The sequence below is a fragment of the Cervus canadensis genome, chromosome 31, assembly GCF_019320065.1.
Source record: "Cervus canadensis isolate Bull #8, Minnesota chromosome 31, ASM1932006v1, whole genome shotgun sequence".
Taxonomy (NCBI): domain Eukaryota; kingdom Metazoa; phylum Chordata; class Mammalia; order Artiodactyla; family Cervidae; genus Cervus; species Cervus canadensis.
The window spans coordinates 27,468,754-27,496,132 of record NC_057416.1 but is presented as its reverse complement, the minus strand read 5'-3'; positions in this window follow the sequence as shown (position 1 = coordinate 27,496,132).

The following is a 27,379-nucleotide window of genomic DNA, read 5'->3' as shown; positions in this document are numbered from 1 at the left end:
TAAAGTCTTTAAAAGAATAAAGTAGATAAGGGACTCCTCGTATATCACTAGTAATTATTACAGCACTCTATAACTGAGTTATTACTGTCCACCTCTTGCTTATGAGGATCTAGAGGCTTTCAAAGGGCTAGTAACACAGGTCCAAAGAGTCAGTCAGTCAGGCAGTAGGGAATGGAGATGTCAATTCTGCCCAGTGGCAGGGAGCCCATTCTTCCCACTTACGGGACTGGCACACGGGCAGCCCACAGATGTGTTTGGTTTAGCCTGTACAATCCTGGCCTTATGGTGTTTTTCAAAAAATGTGAATTCATTGCCAAGATTCTTTTAAAAGGAAGATCTGTTTCAAAAATCCAATTTTTTTTTTTTTTTTTTACTTTTTCTTTTTGAAAAACATCAGAACTGACAACACTGGGCTTGTTTTCCTCCGGGTGACTAGGTATCTACTAGCCCTGAGGAGCAACTTCTCCCTTCAAACAGACAGGATGGGCAGCGTCTGACTGGCCACAGTTCCCACCGCTCCTTTATGCCTTCCTACACCATGCTCTCCTCACTCTTTGGGTCCTGCCTGGCCCTGCGGGTGGCTGACTTTGTCGCCTGTGTCGTTAAGTCCTGTTCCCAGGGGAGAGCATGTCTTCCTCTCTGTTGTGGGTCTCAGGAGGGAGCCAGTTTCCATTTCTACACCTGGACCGAGCGCCTCCCCATCCTTCTTCCTCCTGCTGTGATGTCTCCCTGGTTTTGGTTTTGATCTGACTACTGACCCCTGGTGGCCCAGACGATAAAGCGTCTGCCTGCAATGCGGGAGACCTGGGTTCGGTCCCTGGGTTGGGAAGATCCCCTGGAGAAGGAAATGGCAACCCACTCCAGTACTCTTGCCTGGAGAATCCCATGGATGGAGGAGCCTGGTAGGCTACAGTGGGATCGCAAAGAGTCAGACACGACTGAGCAACTTCACTGGTTCACTGACCCATGCTTGGCCCTGACTCACCATCACAGAGCTTAAGCTAAGCCTCTGGTTCGCCTGCAGTCAGGTTCTGTTCTCTAATTTGCACTGATCAGCCAGGCCAGACTGAGGTCCGATCTGAATTACCCAGCAGGTCCACTCTCTCATTCAGCTTCGACTGCTCCCATCCCACCAAGTCACTTCAAGACTTCTCTGCAATTCTATTCTGCTCCCTTGTATCTACACTGCTTTGAGCAAGAGCCAGTGGCTGGCCCAACAAAGAATTACTTTCCTTCTGATTGCCATTTCTCTTCTTCCCTTCCTCCATCACCCTGGCTCTCCCAGCACTGTCCTCGCAGCAGAGCCAAGAAGGGAGACGTAGAAACAAGAAAGGATTGATCAGTGTTCCCTGAATAATACAAGACGAAAGAATTTCTTAAAAGCCCTCTAGACTTTGTGCATCAAGGATATTTCATAGGACTTGACAGAGACTTGTAAAATACATTTCGTATAAGAAAGAAGTTGAAAAGGGCAGAAAAAAATGCTACAAGTCTGACAAGGAGAGAAAGAAAGGTGTAGACCAAGAATATTGGGACTGAAACCCCACTGAGAGCAGAGCTGACTTTGACCTTTGTGCCTCCCTAAATGAAAAGCAAACTTCTCCCCTCCTCCCTCATCCCCGACTTTGTCAAGCGTGATTGATGAGAGGGCTTTTGCTGAGGACACTGCTGAAACATTCCCACGTATAAAACGAGAGCTCACCTGGCGCTTATCTGCAGAAGAAAAGGCACTCTATTGTAAAAGACAGACGCCTGGCAATTAAAGAGAAAAGAGTGGAAAGGAATACAGTTGCTGGCAGCATGACATGCCACCTAACCGATGTTCCCCACCGAGCTGTACCCTGATGGTCCCTGTCTTTAAAGTTTCTAGCGCAAAGTCAAAGATAGAAGGGCACATCCCCTACTTCTCTCCGAACCAATTCCTGTCTTAAAAAAAGGAAACCAGTTAAAAAGACGAAAGTTACAAAGCGTGTGCGCGCTCAGTCCTGTCAGACTCTTTTCAACCCCGTGGACTGTAGCCTGCCAGGCTCCTCTGTCCATGGAATTTTTCAGGCAAGAATACTGGAGCAGGTTGCCATTTCCCCCTTCAGGGGATCTTCCTGACCCAGGAGTTGAACCCATGTCTCTTGCATCTCCTGCATTGGCCGGCAGATTCTTTACCACTAAGCCACTTTGGAAGCCCAAAAAGATGCAAACCCTAATTCAAAAACACCCATGCACTCCAGTGTTCATAGCAGCAGCATTTACAATAGCCAAGATATGGACACAACGTGTCATTCATTCATTGACAGATGAATGAACAAAGAAGATGTATACATGTGTGAGTTCAGTCACCCAGTCATGTCTGACTCTTTGGGACTCCATGGACCGTAGCCCGCCAGGCCTCTCTGTCCATGGGATTCCCCAGGCAAGAATACTGGAGAGGGTTGCTATTTCCTCTCCTGTTGTATACATATGCAATGGAAAATTATGCAGCTATAAAAAGAATGAAATAATGCTATTTGTAGCAATGCTGATGAACCTAGAGATTATCATACCAAATGAAGACAGACAAAAGCAAATGTCATATGACATCACGTAGAGGTGGAATCTAAAATATGATACAAATGAACTTATTTACAAAAACAGAAATAAACTCACAGGCCTAGAAATCTAACTTATGATTACTAAAGGGGCAGGGAAAGGATAATTTAGAAATTTTGAATTAACAGCTACACCCTGCTGTATATAAAATAGGAAACCAATAAGGACATACTATATAGCACAGGGGAATATATTCAATATTTTGTAATAACCTACAATGGAAAAGAATCTGAAAATATATATATTTATGTCTAATAGATGTATAACTGAATCACTTTGCTGTACATCTGTTACATTGCAAATTAACTGCACTTCAATAAAATAATTAATATTTTTCTAAAAAAATAAGCCAGTCAGCTCCTTTTCTAACCCATTCTATCATGTATATTCCAGCTTCCAGTCCCATATTCCTCCTCTTCGATTACAGCTGACTCCTCATCTTCAACCACCGAAATCTTCCCCATCATTTAAGAGTCAGCTGAAATTCTGTCATTTCTCAATTATCCCAACCTACTATGCCCTCTCCCTCCTCAAATTCTCTAACAAATACAACCTATGCCCACATCACTCACCAGCCAGACAGTAAGCACCTCTGAATCAAAGCAAAGTCCAATCATTTTACCCCTACTGCCTTAGCTAAGATTTAATAGGTGTTCAGTAAATATCAATGTGAATATGACACTCTACCATATTCTTCACCACTTATCTCATTTCATATGTATTTCCTTTAACTCAGTAAGTATATAATTTCCCTGAGGTCAAGGATTATGACTTCTTTAGTATTTCTTTGGCAGTCTTCCCTGGTGACTTAGATGGGAAAGCATCTACCTGCAGTGTAACAGCACCAGGTTCAATCACTGGTTTGGGAAGATCCCCTGGAGAAGGGAGTGGCAAACTAGTCCAGTATTCTTGCCTGGAGAATCCCATGGACAGAGGAGCCTGGTGGGCTACAGTGCATGGGTTGCAAGGAGTACACAATTGAGCTACTAACACTTTCACTTTATTTTCACTTTGGCAGCCTAGATGGTACCCAGCCCACAGTAGGAAATAAATATTTATTTGACAGAGTTGGTTGATTGACTTACACAAAGTGTAAGCGTTTCAAACTACTTAACAGTTTCAATACCAAACATTCCTCATTTGAATAGGAAATATCACTTCATGGCTAAAAGAAAATCATGTGAGCAATGGACAGTCCAAAGGCCTTCCCAGGTGGCTCAGTGATAAAGATACCACCTGCTAATGCAGGAGACCAGGGTTCAATCCCTGGATCAGGAAGATCCCCTGTAAAAGGAAATGGCAACCCACTCCAGTATTCTTGCCTGGGAAAATTCCATGGACAGAGAGTAGGCTACAGTCCATGGGATCGGAAAAGAATTGGACACAACTTAGCTACTAAAAAACAAACAACGACAGGGACAGTCCAAAGGTTTTTGGTGCCATAATTTTACTTTGCTCCAGAGTAAAGCCCCACGTTTGCTCTGGGATGTTAACATACTACCTTGGAATGAGTGACAAATGTCTGACCAGCCATCCTGTGGGTCTTACTTCAGAGTTCTCCAAGTTTATCCTCAAAGGGAAGGGCATATCACACTTAATCAGTTCACACGTCAAAAGGCAATTTTGTTTTTAAAATGCTGAAATGTTGTGAAGTAATTAGCCTCCAACTAATAAAAAAATTAAAAAGCAAAAAAAAAATAAAATAAAATAAACAACAAATAAAGAAAATATACATATATGTAAAAAAAAAAAAATGCTTTTGCGGTGAGTTCCACCTGGGACTTGCAAATCCTTGTGAGATCTTGATTTGCACATCAATGATGGTTGCAAGGCACTATGCTGAGAGTTCAGCTGTCAGTGGGAAGTGAAGCAGGACATCAGCCTCTGTTTCTTACCCTCCCTCCAGCCCCCTGCCCCAACTCCATGAATCTCCTGGGCAGATTCAGAAAGAGAGCAGTTAAAGACAAGGAGATAGGATGTGAAGGACTGGGATAAAACCGCACGTGGGAAAAGAAAGACTGCCATTGGGTTGTTTTCCCATCTTGTAATAACCGCTCTAAGACCATGAGCTTTAAGTAACAAGTTTTTGAGAACCCAAAATGTTAGATAAAATTTTATATAAGCAAATCATTTGTGTGCACAAAACTCTGTATTTTCTCGTGCAAACAGCATTTTTCACATGCAAATAGGGCTGTTAGAGCTTTAGCTAATTAAGCAGTGCGTGCAATTCAAAGCTTTTTGCAAGCACACATGGGAAGTGATCCTGGTGTAGCTACAGAAAACATTGACAAGAGTGGCTGGCAGTCTCTGTTTGCTGACAATTGGGCGGCTCGGTCTCCTTGCATGCTGGAACTCTCTTAAGAGGTGGAGTCCACAGTATTTTCCAGCAAATGATTGGTTACAACCACTGTCATCGCATGAACTAGGTTTACTCCACGCTCCAACTCACACATGCTGAAAGTTCCCTGATGGTCCAGTGGCTAAGACTCTGCGCTCCCAATGCAGGAGACCTGGGTTCAGTCCCTGGCCAGGGAACTAGATCCCACATGCTACAACTTAGAGTCCACATACCACAACTAAAGACCCCACATGCCGCAATGAAGAATGAAGATCCCACAGCCAAATAAATAAATATTTACTTTTCCCTCTTTTTTTTTTTAAATTGGAGGATAATTGCTTTACAATGCTGTGTTAGTTTAATAAATGTTTAAAAAAGAAAAACTCACATATGCCATCCAAGTTAGCATCTCAGCGTGGCTTGGAAGAAATGGTCTGATGGGTAGATGTAACCTCTCGAAGCTCCTCAGCCGTCCCAGAATCTACACTACAGAGGAAATCAGCAGCTTGCTGCAGTTGGGTACTTGAGTGTAATAACGACTCTATTTACCAAGCAATGGACATAGGCAGGAGGTAGATGCCTTCCACCCCCACCCACCCCCCACCCTCGCACCCAGGGTAAAGAGATTGGAAATTCATTCATTCTATGTGGACTGAAACTCCAAGACAGGAATAGTAGGGCAATTAAGGGAGAAAGCTGGGCCCTGCCCAGGGCATGTATTTCTCGTTCTTGAAGTCTGAAGACTTCCCGGACCACAGATGCACAGAAAGTTTCCTTGGAGGTCAAAGACGAGTGATGTCAAGGGGTGCTCTGCCCACAGGCCCTTTGCAGTAGAATCCATCTTGGCTAAGAGACGTGTGTGCACGCAAGGGAGAATCCTGAGATAAGCCAAATACAGGCTGCGAACCCGGCAAATCAAAACGACTGGCCAAGGGAAACCCAGAAGAAATGCCCCATAAAGGTAATTCAAACTGCCACAGGGCGCTACCCAGTGACTCTCTCTGAGCCTGCCCATGTGTCTATCCACACCTACGGTATTCTTTTTCTCCTAAGAAGTGCTTGACTTGCTTTACTACTTCCTGTCTTTGTAGGAATTCTTTTCTGCAAAGCTGAAAAGCCAGGGCCCTTGTCACCGACCACTGGTCTAGTGGTTAGGATCTGGAGCTCTCACTTCTGGGACCCAGCCTCGATCTCCAGCTGGGAACCCAAGCCCCACTTCAAGCTGTTGCAGGCCGAGGCTACCTGAGTTCAGGCAGGGGTCAGGAAGTCAACAAGGATTTGCACAGTACCTTAGGATCAGTGGTTCATCTCTAGACCTAAAGGGGCAAGGATCACTTAATAGAATCAGGAGAGACAGCTACACAAAAAGGATCCCCCCAACAGGAGTTGTGACCTTTCAGTTAATGAAGGCAGCCAACCCATCATGATTCCGAAGTAGAAAACCAGAGGAATCAATACTCTGACTCTGTTCGCCTCTGTCTCTCTGGTGTCTTGCCAGCCTAATCCATTGACCAAGCCCAGCTGGAAAGCAGAAGGCATCTCTTGATTCCATCTATGCTGGTCAACCTCCAGGCGCAGGGCAGGACTTAGAATAGTTGTAAAGGCCAGATCGAAGTTACCCCATGTAGATTCCTTGGAACCAAAGATTCTGCAGCTATCGGGCATTTTCTTTTGTCTCCTATTTCAGGACTTCTAATCTTCAGAACTTCTCTGAGAGCTACAACACAATCACACCCTGTCTAGCACTATTCCCCAGCCTCAGTGGAAATTTTCATGATTAACAGTAGTTGTCTTAAACTATAAGGATCATTAAGACCTCAATAAATTTAGTGCACAATGCTAATATGGAAATGGTTACAGGTTCATCAGTGGTCATGGACTTGATTGGTTTAGTTTATCCACTAACCATAGACCAAAGCTATTGCCTGCATAAAAGCCAAAAGGGAACAGAGACCTCCTCTTCTCTGCCTCTTTTTCATTAGTTTCGCTTTCTTAAGTTTTTTCGGCCATACAGCACAACTTGTGGGACCTTAGTTCCCAGACTAGGCATCAATTCCAGGCCCTCAGTGGTGAAAATATGAAATCTTAACCTCTGGGCTACCAGGGAATTATCTAGTTTTGCTCCTTTAAAATGTCTGTTTAAATTTAAAATAATCACCGTCTCACAGTTCAAATTTAATTGCTCAGTATTTATTTAATGTATGCTGTTTTTTTCCCCTCCCTGCCTAAACTACAAGCTCCCTGAAGGCAGAGAATATGTACAATGTTTAGTTGGTAAAGAATGCACCTGCAATTAAGAGACCTGGGTTTGATCCCTGGGTCTGAAAGATCCCCTGGAGAAGGGAATGGCTACCCACTCCAATATTCTTGCCTGGAGAATTCCATGGACAGAAGAGCCTGGTGAGCTACAATCCATGGGGTTGCAAAGAATCGGACACGACTGAGCAACTTTCACTTTTTTCAGGGTCTCAATAAGCACTCCTCCCATGCATTAATTCCCCAGTAATTTGCAAGTTCTGGGTAACCAGCGTTTATAGAACAATCTCTATGCACTTAGAACTCAGACAAATTCTAAGACTATTTGAGAGCAAAAACCAACTATGCTTATCTCAGGCCCTTCCACAGTGCAGAGCACAGAGCCTTTCCAAAATACATAGTATTAATTACTCTGGAAGGTTACAGGAAGGAAGAGAGTAGAAGGGAAGCAGAGAGGAGAGATAGCTAATTGTGTTCCTTGTTGTAAAGACACTCGTTGCATTAGGTACGTGGGCAGTTGTTAGATACAAAGCAAGCAGAGCAACTAGAAAATAACTTGATCCATAACCTAACCCATACAGTGTCACCTAGATGCTGTGAAGATAATTGGCCTCTGGGTATTTCAAACGTGGTCTTTGTCCTTCCTTTTACAGATGGTTCTGTACATCTCTGTGTATAATAAGCCAACTGGATGGGGGTGCTGCTATGATTCAGATACGTGCATCCTAGGAGCCATAAAGGGAACTCAAATACATCTATAAACACCTTGAGAGCTTGTGCAATAAAGAAAACTTCCTGACAAATTAGTCATGGCCTCAGAATACAAAGCTAATTATACATCAGCTCACTGTTCTAACCAGCAAACACAGTGAGAGAATGGTGTTAGACTGAAATTAATCAACCTAACACAATCTGGAATTCGGGGGAAATTTTTCTTAAGGAAGATATTTTCTAAAAGATATTAAGACATAGCTTCATCTCTCCATTTCATCTGGTCCTGCAAAAACAATCTCTGAACTCAACAGCAGCCCTGAGATTGATATCAAGCAGGACTCTGTGGGGCCCCTGGGCACAATAGCTTTTCTTTGTCTTCCATTTCTTGATTACAGGAAATGGGCTTTATTCAGCCTCTAAGACCTTCACTTCAGTTCAATTTAGTCACTCAGTTGTGTCCAACTCTTTGCCACCCATGGACTGCAGTATGCCAGGCCTCCCTATCTATCACCAATTCCCAGAGTTTCCTCAAACTCATGTCCATTGAGTCAGTGATGCCATCCAACCATCTCAACCTCTGTCATCCCCTTCTCCTCCCACCTTCAATCTTCCCCAGCATCAGGGTCTTTTCCAAAGAGTCAGTTCTTCACATTATGTGGCCAAAGTATTGGAATTTTAGCTTCAGCATCAGTCCTTCCAATGAATATTCAGGACCGATTTCCTTTAGGATGGAATGGTTGGATCTCCTTGCAATCCAAGGGACTCTCAAGAGTCTCCTCCAACACCACAGTTCAAACGCATCAGTTCTTTGGTGCTCAGCTTTCTTTATAGTCCAACTCTCACATCCATACATGACTACTGGAAAAACCATAGCTTTGACTAGATGGACCTTTGTTGGCAAAGACCTTCACTGAGTTCCAAAGGGCAGGTTCAAACAGATGCTAATTAGGGAAGGGAGGGGCTGTAGAGACAGGGAGGAACAGTCAAGAAATAATAGTGGGACCTTGGGGCAGAGTCCTGGTTCCCCCTCAAGGGATACACATAGCAATATCTTCGAGCTATTTTGCAGAAACTGAAATTCAGGCCAGGTGGGAAAAATTAACAGTATGATGCCCACAAGCTCCTGCACCCCAAACCAGCTGGAACCAGAAGGTTGACGATGCTGACTCCCACTTACCTTACCACCAACCATCAGAAGAATGTCCATGAGCTGATCACATCTTTAAACCATAACTATAAAACTCCTCACTACCCTCTCCAGGTCAGAACATGCACTTTTTTATTGCTATGCCAGGCAGAGGGGGCCACAGCGGGCTAATGCCTCCTCAATAGCCCACTGTGGCCCCCTCAGTCTGGCCTAGCAATAACGCTCTTCTTTTCTACTTCACCCAAAACTCTATCTCAGAGATTTAATTCAGTTTCAGTGTATAGAGGCTAGATTTGACTTCAAGATCTTACTTTTCCTTAAGCACAAGACTTGTCAACACAGCCACTATGATGTCAAGCAAACTACATTTGAAAACAAAGAGGTTTTCAAGGAAGGTTGTTGGTGCCATTGTTTAGTTACCCAATCTTGTCCAACTCTTTTGCAACCCTATGTACTATAACCTATCAGGCTCCTCCATGGGACTTCCTAGGCAAGAATACTGGAGTGGGTCACCACTTCCTTCTCCAGAGGATTTTCTCGACCCAGGAATTGAACCCATGTCTCCCACATGGTCAGGCAGATTCTTTACTGCTGAGCCACACAGAGAAATCGAATGCCAGGGCCAGGGGGAAGGGGAGGGTGGAGGGAGGGGTTGCAGAGTAGGCAATGGTGGCAGAGAGTTACTAATATGGCAATCATTCACCTAAACACGATCAGTATTTCATGCAATTGTATTGCAATGATTTATCATAAGTCATTATAATTGCACTGTCCAATATGGTAGCCCAAGCCACATGCAACAATTTAATTTAAACTAAAAATTAATAATATTTAAAATTTAGTTCTTCAGTTGCATTAGCCACACTTCCATCCTCAACAGCCATGTGTGGCTACTGGCTGTCCTATTGAACAGATAGACATAGAACATTTCTAACATCACAGAAAGTTATTTTAGATGGTGCTACACTTTAGTATGGTACTAAGCCTTCTGGCAACATATCCTCTTGGCTCAAATTGTGTTACCATTTATGTAGATAACAGTTTATATTCTGCCTGGCATCTTTTTCCTTTATGGTGTCTCAAAAGACCATCATGTTTATAAGCAGCTAATGCTTTTACACGTTCTTCTATATGAAGTTTGTACTAAATATTACCTTGGATACTAATTAAGTGGGATTTGAAACTAAAAACGCATTGGCACAGTTACGGTTAATGGCTTAATCCTTTAGCACAAGAGACAACTTCAAGAGCTTGTTTGTAAGACTTTTATTGAAGCACAGGGAATGCCCTGCTTCATTATCCATGAGCATTGTCTATTCTGCTCCCTCTGGGAACTGTGCCATCGATATGTCCTTCAAGTACCTGATACTTAGAAAATGTTTCCAGGTCTTTGCATTTCTTGCTATGAGAGTAAACTGCTAATAAAAGGGAGATGGTTATTTTTCCCGATAATTCTAGAATCACCAAGATCTATACTTGATTTTTAATCCCTTTCTTAGAAATTAAACAATTAATTATCTTTCATTTAGGAAGGCTGTCAGTAAAAATAAAAATGGTTGATGGAGTACAAAAAAAAAAAAATAACTTCACTGGTTACCAGTGGGTAGGAGATGAGGGAAAATTAAAATCAGTCTGTAAACAGGCACAAACTTTCAGTTACAAGAAGAACAAATTTTGAGGATCTAATGCATAACATGGTGACTACAGTAGATAACACTGTATTATACAATTGAAATTTGCTGACAGTAGAACTTCAATATTCACATAAGCAGACACAAAGATTGTCAACCCTCTCAATAATGTATTTGGATTGCATGGTGAAAAGATTCTGTTTTAGCAACATGATTAAATGGAATGCTATGAAAATTGTTTTAAAAATAGCTTCACCAATGATTGTTACAGTAATTCTAATTCCTGTGTTTACAAGATTCTCACATTTCCAAATAAAGATTTAAGGGCACAAGGCAGGTGGGGAGTGTTGGAACAGTAGATTGGAATAAAAAGAGCTATTTTTGGTTGTCTTAGTATGCCTTTCCTTATTTTCTTTTCAAAATTTTGCTTACATATGGACGCATGACATGCATGTGATATGCTTTTGTCGTTGTTGTTGTTTTTTGGGGGAGTGGCGGGGGCATGTTTTCTGTTGGCTCACTGCCTGCAGGATCTTAGTTCCCTGACCAGGGATCAAATCCATGCCCCTTGCAGTGGAAGCACAAAGTCTTAACCACTGGACTATCAGCCAAGTCCCATCATTTTAAAACAGTGTCTCACGCCCACCTCCAGCAATTTACTAATTTTTGAGAAAATTAATTGTCCCTTTAAAATTCCCTTGAGGCAGGAGCTTGGTATTTTTTTTTTTTTTTTTTTTTTTATTCTCCTCACATGGTGGAGAGTAGAAAGAGGAGGCAAGCTCTTCTGTGTCTCTTCTTATACGGGCACAAATCCCATCTTGAGGGCTCCATGCTCATGACCTAATTATTCCCAAAGACGCCATCTTCAAATGCCATCATAATGGGCATTAGAATTTCAATGCAGAGATTTTGGAGTTCAGTCCATAGCAACAGGCTTTGGTTTTTTCACTGATGGAAGGAAGAATTCGAACGAGAATATACTGCCAGCTTCTTACATTGACCAGAAGCCTTTAGCTTCCTATAATTATAGCAACTCACTCTCTCAGCAATAATTTAAAACTGCACTTTTTATACTAAGAGTTTGTGGACTATTCCTACATGATAAATAAGGGGCCCAAATGCCTTTAATCATTTAGAGCAACGAGAACAAAAATCAAGCGGCATTAAATAAAAACAAGATCTATGAGTTGCAACTCAGAAAAATTTTGTATCAGCGACTTCAGAACTGAAGATGTAACAAAAAACTGAGGTTGGTCCCAAAGCAAAGGAAAAAGTTGTTTTCAGGCAGTTGAGAAAATAATTCACTAACATGAGCAATCAGCACTGAGGAAATATCCTTTGCTCAATCTATACCAAAGATGAGAAAGGAAGAATGAGAGAAAAAAGGATAGAAATCATTCAATCAAAGAATACAGAATCAAAATAGTAGAGGAGAGAACGCTATAAAGGGACCTTAGTCCAGCTTTTTGCAAACCAAATCAGCAGTAGATTTTTCTAATAAAATTTTCAAGCAAAACGAATCATGCTTTTAGCATTGTCTGTATGGGTGCCAGATTGTTTAGAAGAAAACTACTATACAAATCCAAGATAGAAATAAATATCATCAATGATGCCTTCTATAAATTTTAACATTAGAAAAAATGCTATTATCCCTTGGATGAGCTAATCTTCCTCTCTAGAAGACAATGGTGTGATTCAGAAATGTAATATCTATTCCTCCTTTCCAAAAAAAATTTTATTGAAGTATAGTTTACTTTTAATTTTTTTTCCCACCACACCACGAGGCGTGTGGACTTTAGTTCCCCAACCAAGAATCAAACCTGCACCTCCTGCATTGAAAGAACAGAGTCTTCATTACTGGACCACCAGGGAAGTCTCATTCCTCTTTTCCTTCTATACCTTAGCCTCAATTCAGGTCTGAAAGTTGGCTATACACACACAAATGTGCAGAGATTTTAGTAACTGGAAATCTATTGTTACTAGGCATGAAATGGATGGTATGGTTTATATACCTGTGTCTGGTTTCATTCCTATGGTTCCTACTCACTGAATCAGGTATCCTCTTATTTTCACTGATATTTTCCCGTAGTCCTCAATTTCTCATTATGTTTTTGCAGCACTTCAGTGGACTTTAGCAGTAATCAGTCAATTCCATTGTCTTTGTAGGCATCATTCTTCCACGTCAGCTGCGATGATTTTCCCTTTCATCAGGACATTTTCTACCTGCCCACCAGTGAAATCGTTTGCAACCAGGCCACCACCTTGCTCCATGGGCATCAGTAGCCAACCCACAACTCAAGACAGGGTCCGCTTTGCCCACCAGAAGGGGAGCTATCCCGTCCCAGACCTTCATCTTTTTGCTGTTTTCTCGGAGCATTCTCAGGACCACTTACGTGAGTGTGGATCTTCTGAGAAACAGGTGTCAAGACAGGATCTGAAATGCAAGAGGAACAACATAAGGTGGGAGAATCTTCAGATGAGAAAGCAGAAATGATGCTGCGAAAGGAAAAAGAGGAGAAGTGGCCAGGAAGAGATCTCAACTGCAGCACGATTCCAAGAAGGTTCAGGCAGCCTGCTGGGATGTCTCCAAGCCAACATCTTCTGCTGGAAGAATCCTGGGATGCTGCCAGAACATGCAACACACACTCAGTAGCTGGGGAGCAGCCCAAAGAAATGTGGGTTTGACGGACTTTCCTTGGTGGTACAGTGGATAGGAGTCCACCTGCCAATGAAGGGGACATTCTTGTCAAGAGCCTGTGCTTTGCAAAAAGAGAAGGCACAGTGATGAGATGCCTGTGTGTCCCAACGAAGTGTGGCCCCTGCTCACCGCAACCAAAGAAAGTCTACACGCAGCAACGAAGACACAACCAAAAGTAAATAATTAATAATAATAAAAGAAATGTGGTTTTGACATGATTGTGACAGTGGATCCAGAGAGGCCGCATCTGGGATCATCATTGCACTGCCCACAACAAAAGATCTCAGTGGCCCATTTTCACCTTTTTCCCCTGGCTCTCCCCCCACAAGACCACCAGCACCACCAAAACACACAGCAAAATTTAGAGATAAGCCAGATAAAGGAAGGATCAGGGAGGTGAGATTTTAGAGGTACCAAGAGACCCTCTTGCACTCATCCAAAAGTCTCTAGTCATCTATTTGCCTGATGGAATTCCATTAACCCAAGGTGAAAATAGACCTACTTCCCCATGAATAATGTGAACGTGTGGCTCTTCTCTTAAGGCTGTTTATGTTTTATGGCTGATCTCTCAGTGAACTAAGGAATAGTTAATGGAGAAGAAAGATCTTTTTTTAAAAAAAATCCTGACTATAAAACTAAGCTAAGTTTTGCATTGCCATGAACATGCTGTCCAACCTTGGGGATGTTAAGTAACATCTGTAGGATTCATCAGGGGGCTGAACACTGAGTTACAAAAGTCAGTTCTCAGCATTATGTTTATTTGGGGGGATAGAGTCATCACCCTATAGGAGTTCAGTCGTGACAAAGCTTTGAACTGAATGTTCTCCATGCTACTCTCAGCTTTAAAATTATATGATTTCACAGCTTTTCTTAAAAATGAACTTTAACTTTGTTAATTTAGTTGCTGGAATAGCTGTATATAGCACGTCACATAAAATCATCTAGGGACTGGATAATTATGTAGGTTTGGGGTAAATAAGATTTGTTATCATTAAAGCAAGTGTGTCTGTGCTAAATCACTTCAGTCATGTCCAACTAATGTGACCCGATGAACTGCAGCCCACCAGGCTCCTCTGTCCGTAGGATTCTCCAGGGAAGAATACTGGGGTGGGTTGCCATGCCCTCCTCCAGGGTATCTTCCCAATCCAGGGTTCGAACCCAAGTCTTGGTTTTCCAGAAATTAGTCATAAATTTTTAAAGAATAATTCAGTCCTAATTCATTTCTTACTACTATATACCTAATTGATTGAAATTTCTATAACAAGGGCTTCTATCACCAAGGCTTGAGGGTTCTACCCACCATAGAATGGTTTTCAGCTAGGATTGAATTCATGATCTTTCATTTCTCTTTCTCCCTTGATTAGCAGTAGTATGTTGGGAAAATAACTTGAAAGCTTTTAAAATCCTGTATGATGAGGCACTTCCATATAGATAAACTCTTCCTTGTCCAATCCTATATTTCACCTTGATCCAGCATCTCAAGACTCAGTCCCGTATGTAACACAGACCACAAAAGTACATGTTAGGTAAGTCTTGACATTCCTTCATTTTCTCTTAGCTGGTCCAGAACTTCCCTGACCAGGTTATGCTGTAACTTCACCCTAGTTATTAGTCTGGTGACCAGGACGGAAGGTCCTGAAAGGAATGCTCGTGTCTTGCAAGGCAGAGACCTCTGAACTATCTGCACTATCTTTAAGCAACAGAAGACCATTAGTCTACAAGGGGAACCTTTAATGGTTTTACAGTAGCTGTAAATGGGTCATGTCTGTGGGCCCAGAGAACCTTTAACCAGGGATGTTTCTTTTAAAGACCCATGGGTTCACAAGAATAATCCAGGAAAATCTTTCCATCTCAAGATTCTTAACCTTAATCTCATGTGAAGAAGGTACATTTTGCCCTGGGTAAGGTCAGGGTCAGACAGACTAAATTTGAACCTTTGCTATAAAAAATTCCCCAGATTGGAGACACACCATTTTCAAAGAACTCAAGCCCTCTGTGTCTCCCTGTGCCTGGCAAAGCAATCGAGCTCTTCATTGCTGCTGCCGATGCTAAGTCATTTCAGTCGTGTCTGACTCTGGGCGACCCAATGAACTGCAGCCTGCCAGGCTCCTCTGTTCACTTCTACTTCATCCAAAACTCTGTCTCCAAGATTCAATTTAGCACCGGTGCACAGAGGCCACATTTTCTGCATCAGTACCCGTGTTGGACATCTAAACTATAGAGTTTTAAGATAATAAATTTTTCCTGTTGTAGCCCACTTAAGTTTGTTGCAGCTTTGACTCCGAAGGGTACTTGATTATCAGTTTTTGCATAAATAGCTCAAGTATAGCTGTACCTGCTTTATCTGCAGCTTGAAAAAATAGTTTTTATTTTAACCTTTATCTCTGTCACCTAATGTCTGTATCAAGGACAAACAGTCCCATGTACAGGATGATTGAAAGTACTTTTATCTATGGGCTTCCCTGGTGGCTCAGTGGTAAAGAATTCACCTGCCAATGCAGGGGACTTGGGTTCGATCCCTTATCTGGGAAGATGCCACATGCTGCAGAGCAACTAAGCCTAAGCACCACAACTACTGAGCCTGTGCTCTAGAACCCAGCGGGCTGCAGCCAGTGACGCCCTCACCCCCGGGAGCCTGGGCTCTGCAACAGGAGAGGCCACCTCAGTGGGAAGCCCTTGAACTGCAACTAGAGATTAGCCTCTGCTTGCCGCAAGTGGAGAAACCTGTGTGCACAGCAACAAAGACCCAATGCAACCAATAATAATAATAATAATAATCAATTAAATTACTTTTAAGTACCTTTATCTAATCCAACCCTAAGCTGTTTGGGGCTTAGGCACAGCCCCTTCCCTAGACCTGCACCATGCTTCCATCGTAAGGGAGTGCCTCCTGGCCCCCACCCTACCATCTATCTTTGGACCTAATGTTAGCCTCTGAAAATCATCATATTTATAAAATGTTGGGTGGTAATCATCAAGAAATTGTATCATTTTTAATTTTCCAAGGGGTTTTAGTAGTGAAATCATGCATGTAAGTTCACTGTTTACTTCTCGAGCAGAGTTACTCTATGGCACTATTGACATTTTGCACCAGACAACTATTTGTTAGTGGGGGTCAGGGGGCATCGCATGTATTGTAGGAGGTCTAACAGCAACCTTCACCTCTGCCCATGAGATGCCAGTACCAGCCCCACAGTCTGTCTCCCCTTCTTTGGAGTCACCACAATCAAAGATGTCTCTAGGCACTGTCAAATTTCCCTGGGGAACAAATTAAATTACTCCCCACCTTTTCCTGTGAACCATTGTCCTAGAGACAGATATATGCAACGCAGAATTGACAAGGTGCTTGGGCATTCTTCAGTCTTGCAATCTAATTTTAAAAAAACAGAAAGGACTTCTCAAAGAGGTTATGTGACTTGCCCAAGTTAGTGGCAATGCCTACTTATACACCTACCATCTCCCTAGAGTGCCAGAATAGACCATTTGAAAACTAAACATTTTTATGAGTATTAATTAGTTTCCAGAGCTTCAGTCACCTCTGCAGACAACTCAAATAAAGCCCTGCAGGTTGACCCAGTTTTCTTATCCTTCCGTGGATTTTTTTTTTAAGGTTTCATCCTTCAGAACTTCTGTGGCTAAAATTGCCTCTAATAACGGATGTCAAGAAAGCGTTTCTGCTAATTAGCAGGGGTTACATGACAGGGCTCTATGGAGGCACAGAGGTAACTCCACCACAGACATCTCTCCCCTTTCCTTCGGCAGAAGCACCTTCTTCCTCCTTGTTCTCAGAGGATGGAGGGCAGAGACTGAGAAGTCCTTCCCTTCTGGGACAAGGAGGTCATTCTTCCCACTTCCTCAGAGATTTGATCATTAATCAGCCGTCATTTGCCAGGGGTTGGTTGGTTTTGTTCATTTGTAGTTCCATTTTCACTGGGTAGAAAAAAACATCAGTAGCAGTCATGGAGGCATCTAGGTGGCTCCAATTTTCATTCTTCCTCAGATTTTAAGGCATAACAATGCCAGTAGAATTAATTCAATTGCTTTCACTGTTTTTCATACATCACTCACTCACACGCTCCTGTGTTAACACACACTGAGAGCAGAGAATACACATTTACATAGGCACCCACCTATACAGGAAGAAAAATATGCTATTTTTTTTTTCATTTGTATCTTTTATCTGTGGTTTTTGGATCACTCTGAAAGCATATTTAAAGAATACCAGGAGGGTGAGACAACCAGCCTTTCTCAAAACACTAAACATTAAGCACCCTGAGGCATCTGCTTCAGTCCTCGGAAAACATGGGAATTTGCTAAATGATTAACCAACAACCTGATGAAATTTTGATTTTTCTATTTCATGGTGGTGGGGAAAACTATACGCATTCAGTAGAAACTGTACTTGGGAGCTTGTTTGGAGGTTCTAGCGGGGGAGAGTAGCTACTTGTATACCTTTGACCAAAGATGGGCCCTGCTCTATTGGGAATGGTCGTCCTCTTCGGTCAAGCATGTAGCTTCGGGAGAGGTGCACGCCAAGCAGCGAGGGAGGAAGGGGACACTCGCCCAGCCAGCCAGATCAGCCGCATCAACCCTGGTGATCAATAGGGTGACAGATGTCGTAACGAGATCGCCCGCACATCCGAAACTGTACTTGGACTTTTGATCTTTCCCCACGCTGGTGACCTGCTCTCTCGAGATGCTGAGCAGCTGAAGTTCCCAGCAGCCCCACCATCACGAGGGTGAACAACTGATAACTTAGAACCATTCTGCACCCAGACAACAGTGCCCTTTTCCACTTTCAGTACAGTATTTAATAAATGACATGAGATATTCAACACTTCATTATAACATAGGGCTTGTATTAGGTAATTTTGCCCAACTATAGGCTAATGGAAATGATCTGAGCACGATTAAGGTAGGCTGGTCTAAGCTTTGATATTCTGTAGGTTAGGGATATTAAATGCATTTGGGGTGGGGGGGCTGCATCAAGCTGCTTGTGGGATCTTTGGGATCTTAGTTCCCCAAGCAGGAATTGAACCCACATCTTGGCAGCAAGAGTATGAGACCTAACAACTGGACCACCAGGGAATTCCCTCAAACGCATTTTCAACCTAACAATGGCTTATGGGAATATAACCTCATCATAAGGAAGACCTGAACAGAGGCTAAGTAACCTATACCACTCTGGCTACATTTTACAGTGCAGGAGATGAAATCCAAATTGTGGGAATGCTTTCTCCATGGCCAGAGAGCTAGAAACATGTCAGGCAGGCCCTATTCCAGTTCCCAATCACTACCTGACCCAGAGCAGTTTCTACTACACCACGCTGTCGATCTACAGCAGATACTGGCTCAACCGTCCACCTTTAGCTCCCATTCCCATTCCCACATGGATGACTGTTTTTCTCAGAATCATTGGAATGATGTGCATGTCTTGGGTGATGGTGGCACAGGCCAATGATTCTTCTGATGGTTGGTAAAAAAAGAATAGGAAGATTTGAGCTCAGAGAGGTAAAAAGGAGCTTTGAAAAAATAAAATTTCTCTTCCAAGGATGTTGTTTCCCACCCCTGGGGACTTCAGGTGTCCAAGAGAACTTTCCAGGACACAAAGCCTTGCAGTTTCATATTTGGAATGTTCCCACATAGATTAAGCAACCGTAACTGGTCCCCAGGTCCTCTTTCAATCTGAAGACCAAGGATCAGTACAGGAAAAACCCTTCCTCTCCACGTCCTTTCCTGTCTTTCGTGGTTGGGCAACTGGGTTTTCATCTCTAGCAAATTGGGGAGAGACCCAAACACTCCCTTGGTGGGAACAAAAGCCGGTTAAAGGACAAACAATGAAACTGCCTTTCACACTGACAAGCTTCACATTTCACTCCTCTTTCCCCTTTCTCCACGCTTTGCTTCATCTGGGAAGAAAACTTATTTTTAAAAGCACCAAACCCCCTTTCTGTCAGGGAGCCTGGCCGGATTGATAAATCAGGGAGGTCATCTTAATGGGGGTGCTGTCAGCAAACGCCTGCCTTGAAACAAATCAATGTGACAAAGGAGAACGTTCAAGAGGCCCCTGTGTCCTGTAAGAGAGAGGAATAGGAGATTCGTTTCCACAGCAATATTGGACTGGACTGGGCCCCAAGGAACCTGTCTCAGAACTGGAAAGGGCTGTTAATAAGAACAACAGACTATCTGGTTGCTTCCCCCCTAAAGGCTGGGGGAATGGTTTGCACGAGCCTCTGGGCACCCCTGGTTCCCCCATTCCCAGGCCTCCCCGTTTCCTGTCTGTGCTCTGCTGGGCTCCAGGTGTTGCTGTCTGCTCCAACACATGTCTGGTTGCCGCAGATGTGCTGGGTTTAAATAAGAATCAGATCGCTCTCGTTCGTCTCCAGGCAGACACTGCCATTTGTCAAACTCAAAAGTGCCCATCGGTGTAAAGGATTTGGGGAGAGCCGGAGGATTGAGTGAGGAACAAGAGACTGGTGTGGCGCATGAGCCTCGGAAGAAAACCGGTTTGATCCATCAACTGTGAGGCAGACCGGGTGCCCTCCTCCACCTCCAGTAAATCCCCACGGAGCCTGCCTGGAGCAGCTGTCTTGCACCCAGACCGGGCAGGCCACTGAGGTCCATCCAGATAAATGCAGAAGTCTGGTCGGTCCATTTCAAGGAGGAGCATTTCTATTCATTTCCAAACTGAGTGCCCTCTGCTCTGGGAGTGAAAAGTGAAAGTTGCTCAGTTGTCTCTGACTCTTTGCGACCCCATGGACTATACCTAGTCCGTGGAATTCTCCAGGCCAGAATCCTGGAGTGTGTAGTCTTTCCCTTCTCCAGCGGATCTTCCCGACCCAGGAATCAAACTGGGGTCTCCCGCATTGCAGGCGGATTCTTTACCAGCTGAGCCACAAGGGAAGCCCCTGCTCTGGAAGCCTCACTATAAAAACCAGATTCCAGTATCGTATATTAATGCATAGATGTGGAATCTAGGGGGAAAAAAATGGTACAGAGGAACCTATTTCCAGGGCAGGAATAGAGATGTAGATGTAGTGTGTGTGTGTGTGTGTGTAGGAGAGATGCAGACTCAGAGGAAGGGGAGGGTGGGATTAATTGGGAGATTGGGGCTGCTGTACCCACGTGGCCATGTGTAAAAGAGATAACGAGCAGGAAGCTGCTGCGTAGCGCAGGGAACTCAGCTCGGTTCTCTGTGATGACCAGAGGGGTGAGGTGGGGGAGTGCTGAGAGGGAGGTCAAAGACGGAGGGGATGTATGTGTACATGTAACTGATTTGCTTCATTGTACAGCAGAGACTAACAGAACATTATAAGGCAATCATATACTCCAATAAATAAAACAAAATAAATTTCAAGTCTGGACCAATAAGCAAACAAAACACCCTGACTCCAGTCTGACTCTAACCTAGTAAGAGGGGGGCCTCCCTCAGCGGGGGTGCCATCAGGGAAACCCACACACAGTTTACCACCAGTACTGTTGGCCCCAGTCTCCTGCACATGCAAGGCTCACTGGCCACTCAGCGACTTCACTGATGTTGTTTCCAAGAGAGTCTCTCCCCCTGAACTAATGTACTACGACACAGCTCTTAAGGAGATTTCAAGTTGCTGTTAGTCTGTGTGAGAGAATTTAATTAAATGCTCATCAAACTTGCTTTTTTGTTTTTTTCTGGGCTCACAGTTAAAGTTCATTTCCAAGCCTCTCACATAATCAGGAAAAGCCATGAGACCAAACTCTGGAAAAAGGAATACAGGCAGAAGTGCTTTTTGCCACATCTAAGCCTGACCCATGAAAGACCAATTCAACCGTCCTCATTCCTTTCTTCCCTTGCCTACTGGCCTGAGGCAAAAAAAAAAAAATCTCAAAAAGGATTTCAGGAACCCCTCTACTTCAGTCCCTAGAGAGAAACCTGGGTCCAGGGATGTGACTGTGGGGAGCAGAGATTCTCCATCAACCTGCATTGGACCAGGACAGGCGCAGAAACACAAACCTTTTATTAAATTAATCCATTGACATTTGGGAGCTGCTTGTTAAAACAGAGGCTACCCCGGTGAACAGGGGCTTCCCAGGTGGCGCTAGTGGTAAAGAATCCGCCTACCAATAAAAGAGACTTAAAGAGACGCACAGAGTCCAAAAGTCTGTTTTGTACATTTGTGTCTCTTTTTCTGTTTTGCATATAGGGTTATCATTACCATCTTTCTAAATTCCATATATATGTGTTAGTATGCTGTAATGTTCTTTATCTTTCTGGCTTACTTCACTCTGTATAAGAGACACAGAGTTGGACTCGAATGAAGCAACTTAGCATGCCACACCCTGATGAATACAGTCCAGCAGGAGAAAGATTTATGTCTGCTGCCCTCCACTTCAATCAGTTTGAAGGAAGCCAAACCTTAAGTCACTTTCATACCCCCAGCCTCAGAGAGAAATCATGCCATATAACCATTTGGAGAGGATGAACTGGGGACAGAAGAATACGGAGACATCTGTAAAATATTGTAATATGTGCTGCTGCATGTCATATGGTAAAACTAAATTAGCTCTATGGAAGTGAAAGTGTGAAAGTCATGTCCAAATCTTTGCAACCCCATGGTCTGTAGCCCGCCAAGCTCCTTTGTCCATGGAATTCTCCAGGCAAGAATACTGGAGTAGGTTGCCATTCCCTTCTCCAGGGGATCTTCCCCATCCAGGGATCAAATCCGGTCTCCCAAGTTGCAGGCAGAGTCTTTACCATCTGAGTCATATAGTGGAGGTCAAGTGTGCAGTGAAGAGAGCACAAAACAATTGTTTAGGACCAGGAGAATCTGGTAAGTCTTCAGGGAAGAATTACAAAAGTTAAGTAGAATTGCCACAACTAGAGTAGAGAAAAGGACATTCGAGAAAGAAAAATCTGCTGGTTAAGCAAAGCTGACTTGAATTCTGTGGCTCTTCTGAGTGGCAAGTGGTAACCCAGGGGAACAATCTTTTTTAATGGTTAAAGTGGTAAATGCCATGTTATATATTTTTACCACAATTTAAAAATCCTTACCATCATGGAGTTTATAATCTAGGAGAGAGACAAAGATAATCAAATAAAAATATAAAATAAAAAAGTGCATTCTAGATCAGCTTTGGGTCCATCTCTATTATACGGATAGGAAGCCAGAGGATAGGAGACAAAAGATAACAAGGATTTACTCACTAGGACTCTCATGACTCACTCCTGGGTCAATGATTTTTCCACTGAGCCAAGTATTAGCGTTAATCGCTCAGTCATGTCTGATTATGTGTGACCCCATGAACTGTAGCCTGCCAGGCTCCTCTGTCCATAGAATTTTCCAGGCAAGAATATTGGAGCAGGTAGGCATGCCCTTCTCTAGGGGATTTCCCAACCCAGGGATCAAACCTGGGTCTCCTGCATTGCAATAAGATTCTTTACCATCTAGGTCACCAAGGAAACCCCCACTTCCTTTTATTATTATTATTATCACTATTATTTATTTGGCTGCATCGGGTCTTAGTTGTAACAAGCCAGTTTAGTTGCTCCAAGGCATGTAAGATCTTCCTGGACCAGGGATCAAACCTGTGTCCCTTGCTTTGGCAGGCGGATTCTTAACCACTGGACCACCAAGGAAGTCCTGAACTAAATTTTCTTTTTGAAGTAGTTCTGCTACCTCTATTTTAACTGAACCATTTGATAATATACTTGAAAGAGAACAAGTTCTGGAACCCGAGTTCAGATTTCAGCTCAATTGCTTCCCAGAAGTTGGATCTTGAGATTTCCTTCTCAAATGGAAATAACAAGACCTGCTTCACAAAGATTAGCTGTAATTTGCTACATTTACCTCCAGGTACAAAGTAGGAAGATGATGTAAATTAGCTCCCTTTCTAAAAATAAAGGTGTTTTGGTCTTGTTTTGTATTTAAGAAGCTAAATGATCTTTACTGGAGTTTTAAAAAATCAACTCTGGTAGTCATATGAAAAATAGATTTGAAAAGTAGAAGATTGGTGTTAGAGACTAGATAAGAAGTTATTGCACTAAGGGATGGTGAAGGGTCCTCCCAGAGACCCTGGGAACTCTGAGTGGCTTTAGTGGTAGAAAATTAGTTTGACGAAAACATTTGGATTAGCCAATGAATCACCAGAATACTGGGCATAATTGTGCCATGCAAATGTAGGTAAAACTTAATTGTGGTTGGGGAAGTTTTAAAATTGAATCACAACTATATGTTTCAATTCGGCATGAAGGATTTTCATGGTAGCCACAGAACATTGCAGTACCAGAGAATCTTTGACTTCTGTTATCATTAATATCAGTCTCTGAACTTCCCTGGTGGTCCAGTTGTTAAGAATCTGTCTTGCAATGCAAGGGGGCAAGGGTTCAATCCCTAGTCGGGGAACTAAGATCCCCCATGACATGTAGCATCTAAGCCCAAATGCTACAACTAGTGAGCCCACACAGTCTGGAGCCCACATGCCACATCTAGAGAGCCCGTGCCCTGCAACAAAAGATTCCACATGATGCTGTGGAGGTCCTGAGTACCACTACTAAGATGCAACACAGCCAAGTAAATAAATATATAAAAAAATTAATATCAGCCTCCTGTGGGTACCCTCTGACAGTAACCGATGAGGAAGTATACAAGGTCATATACCATAGCATCGGGAAAGCTGAGAATGCAGCAAATAATTGGAAGAATTCAGCTAGACCAGAAGAGTGCAATCCTATAAGACACTCTTGAGCTTTAAACCTTCCCAGAGCTTCTTGTTACCTACAGAAAAGCTTCTGGGATGGTGATTCTTAGACCTCGTGCGTCTAAATCACCTGAACCATTAAAAAGGCACATTCTCACTCTGGCCTCACTCATGACCTATTGAATTGTCATCCCAGTAGATAAGACAGGAATTTGCGCCGTGAACACCGCTTCCTTCTCCCCTACCCTGTGATTTGTGATTAACACAAAAGTTTCAGAACCGCTAGCCTGAAAAATAAACTCACGGTTCTCAACATGATGCTTACAAATCCCTCATAAACTTGCCCCAATTATTAACATTTTTTAAAAAATTTTATTGGAGTGTCGTTGCTTCACAGTATCATGTTAGTTTCTGCTGTATAGCAAAGTGAATCAGCTATGCATATACATGTGGTTTGGGGGTTTAGTCGCTAAGTCGTGTCCGACTCTTGCGACTCCGTGGACTGTAGCCCACCAGGCTCCTCTGCTCATGGGATTCTCCAGGCAAGGATACTGGAGTGAGTTGCCATTCTCTTCTCCAGGGGATTTTCCCGACCCAGGAAACGAACCCAGGTCTCCTGCACTGCAGGCAGATTCTTTACCAACTGAGCCATAGGGAAGCCCCATGCATATACATATAACCCCTCTTTTTTGGATTCCCTTCTCATTTAGTTCACCACAGAGCACGGAGTAGTGTTCCCTGTGCTATCCAGTAGGTTCTCATTAAAGTATTAGTCACTCAATTGTGTCCAACTCTTTGTGACCCTGGATTTCCTGCATTGCTGGCAGATTCTTCATTGTCTCAGTCACCAGGGAGGTGGCTCAGACAATAAAGAATTCACCTCCAATATGGGAGACTCAATTTCGATCCCTGGGTCAGGAAGATCCCCTAGAGAAGGGAATGGCTAACCACTCCAGTAGTCTCACCTGGAGAATTCTACAGACAGACGAGCCTGGCGGGCCACAGTCCATGGGGTCGCAAAGAGCCGGACACGACTGAGTGACTAACACTTTCAGGTTCTCATGAGCTGTCTGTTTTGTACATAGTAGTGTGGACACCTTAATCCCGATCTCTCAATTCATCCCACTTCGCCTCCCCCGCCTTTGGTGTCCATACATTTCTTCTCTACATCTGTGTCTCTATTTCTCTTTGCAAATAGGTTTATTTGTACCATTTTTCTAGATTCCACATTTTGCACTAATATATGACATCTGTTTTTCTCCTTCTGACTTACTTTACTCCGTATGACCATCTCTAGGTCCAACTACATCTCTGCAAATGGAGCAGTTTCGTTCCGTTTTACGGCTGAGTGATAGTCCATTGTATTTATGTACCACATCTTCTTTATCCATTCCTCTCTTCATGAACATTCAGGTTGCTTCTATGTCTTGGCTATTGTAAACGGTGCTGCAATGAACATCGTGATGCATGGGTCTTTTGCAATTATGGTTTTCTCTAGGTATATGCCCCAATTACCTTTTTTTCCTCATTATTCTCTCCCACCTGTGTTCTAGCATACAAATGAATAACCATTTGTGAGCGTATTGAACTTTTCTCCAGCATCACAACCCCAAAATATATTGTTTCCTTTGTCAAAACAGCTTCTTCCCTAACCATCTGGTAACATCCCATTCATATCAATAAATGGTAGATACTATATTACCTTTGAGAAACAATGAGAAATCAGTCCCCAAAGCTCTAACTGGATCTCTGCTGTGAGCTTCTGGCAAGGCCTCAGTAAATGCCACATCCGGGGTACGAACAGGGAAAGTGATTGAGTCTGGTCTGGGTTTCTCATTGCCAAGCAGGCTCCACTGTGTAATAGCAGTCCTGACTCCGAAAACCCCCTCCCCCAGGTAGAATAAGATGGGTTCAATGACACATGATTGTTTTTCACTCAATGTTTGAGTGAATGGTTAGACTAGATTGTCTTAATCACCTCCCCCCTTTTCATTTGGGTTAATTTGAACAGTCTTTTATGCTCATTCAAATTATGGCCAATTCAGTTAAAAGCGCAAACTGTCTAAATGTTTTGAGTACCAAACAATGGGTTAATTGAATAGATTTTTCACTCTTCAGCTGAGTAGTACTGTGGGATACAGCCACGGCCTAACGTAGAACACGAGACTGGCCTTCTGTCTTTGCTGGACAGCCAAAGCAGGTGCGGTTCAGATCGATGGGCCGTTCCAAAACAGGCTTGGATTACTTATACAGGTGGACTAGCCCATCATGCCCACGGCCCAGGCAAGCAGGTGGGACCACAAGGAAAAATATCGGTGCACGTGTCTGCATGGTTATGCCACACCACAGAACCAGCCAAATGAGAAGAGGCCAAGAGTTAAGGAATTCTGCCCTTTCTCAGAGAATACTGTCCCAGGGCAAGGTTTGTCTAGCACATAGGCTGCCGTGGGCATCACAGGGTTTTAGACATAATTGCGAACTCGACAAACGTGCCTTTGTCACACGTCCTCTGCGTTTCCCTCCAGCCATGGCTCTCACAGTGACCACAGACTGCCTGCCACGCTCGACTTTCCCCTGACACCATCTTAGATCCAGAATTACTTTTGGCGTCTACTCATCAGTGAAAACATATCCCTTAAAACACGTAGCTCTTAGGAGACCTTCTGATGAGGGTGTTGGGAGTTTAAGGCTTTCCCACATGCGGTCCTCTCTACCCACACGGCTCCCTCCATCTTGCATCAGCTAAATGTCATCTTCTCATTGAACCTTCCCTGACCACCCCAACCAAGGATGCTACGTCCATCCCCCATCCTCTGTCCTCTATCATATTACCCTGCTTATTTTGTTGCACTTGTACCATTGTTCAGTTGTTTATTTCTTTCTTTATTGCTTATTTCTTTCAGCCTATTATAGGCTCCATGAGGAGAGGAACTATATACTATTTACTGCTCCGTTCACAGCTGCTAATACAAATGCCAGGCACATAGAAGGCACTTAGTAAATATTTGTTGAATGAACAGATGACTGGCATAACCGCCTCAGGAAGGACTTATATTTTTGGAAGAGCAGCTTCTTAACAACCGAGACCAAGTAACAGTTAATGAGCAAAAAAAGTGGTTCCCTTTACATCTTTTTCTTTTGCTGTCGTACCTATGCTACACGTCTGTATAATCTTTTTTAATTTTTACAAAATTTTTATTTATTTTAATATTTTTGGCTGTGCTGGATCTTAGACCTGCGCGGGGTTTTTCTCTAGCTGCAGCAAGTAGGGGCTCCTCCCTAGTTACGTTGCATGGGTTTCTCAACGAGATGGCTTCTCTCGTGGCAGAGCAGAGGCT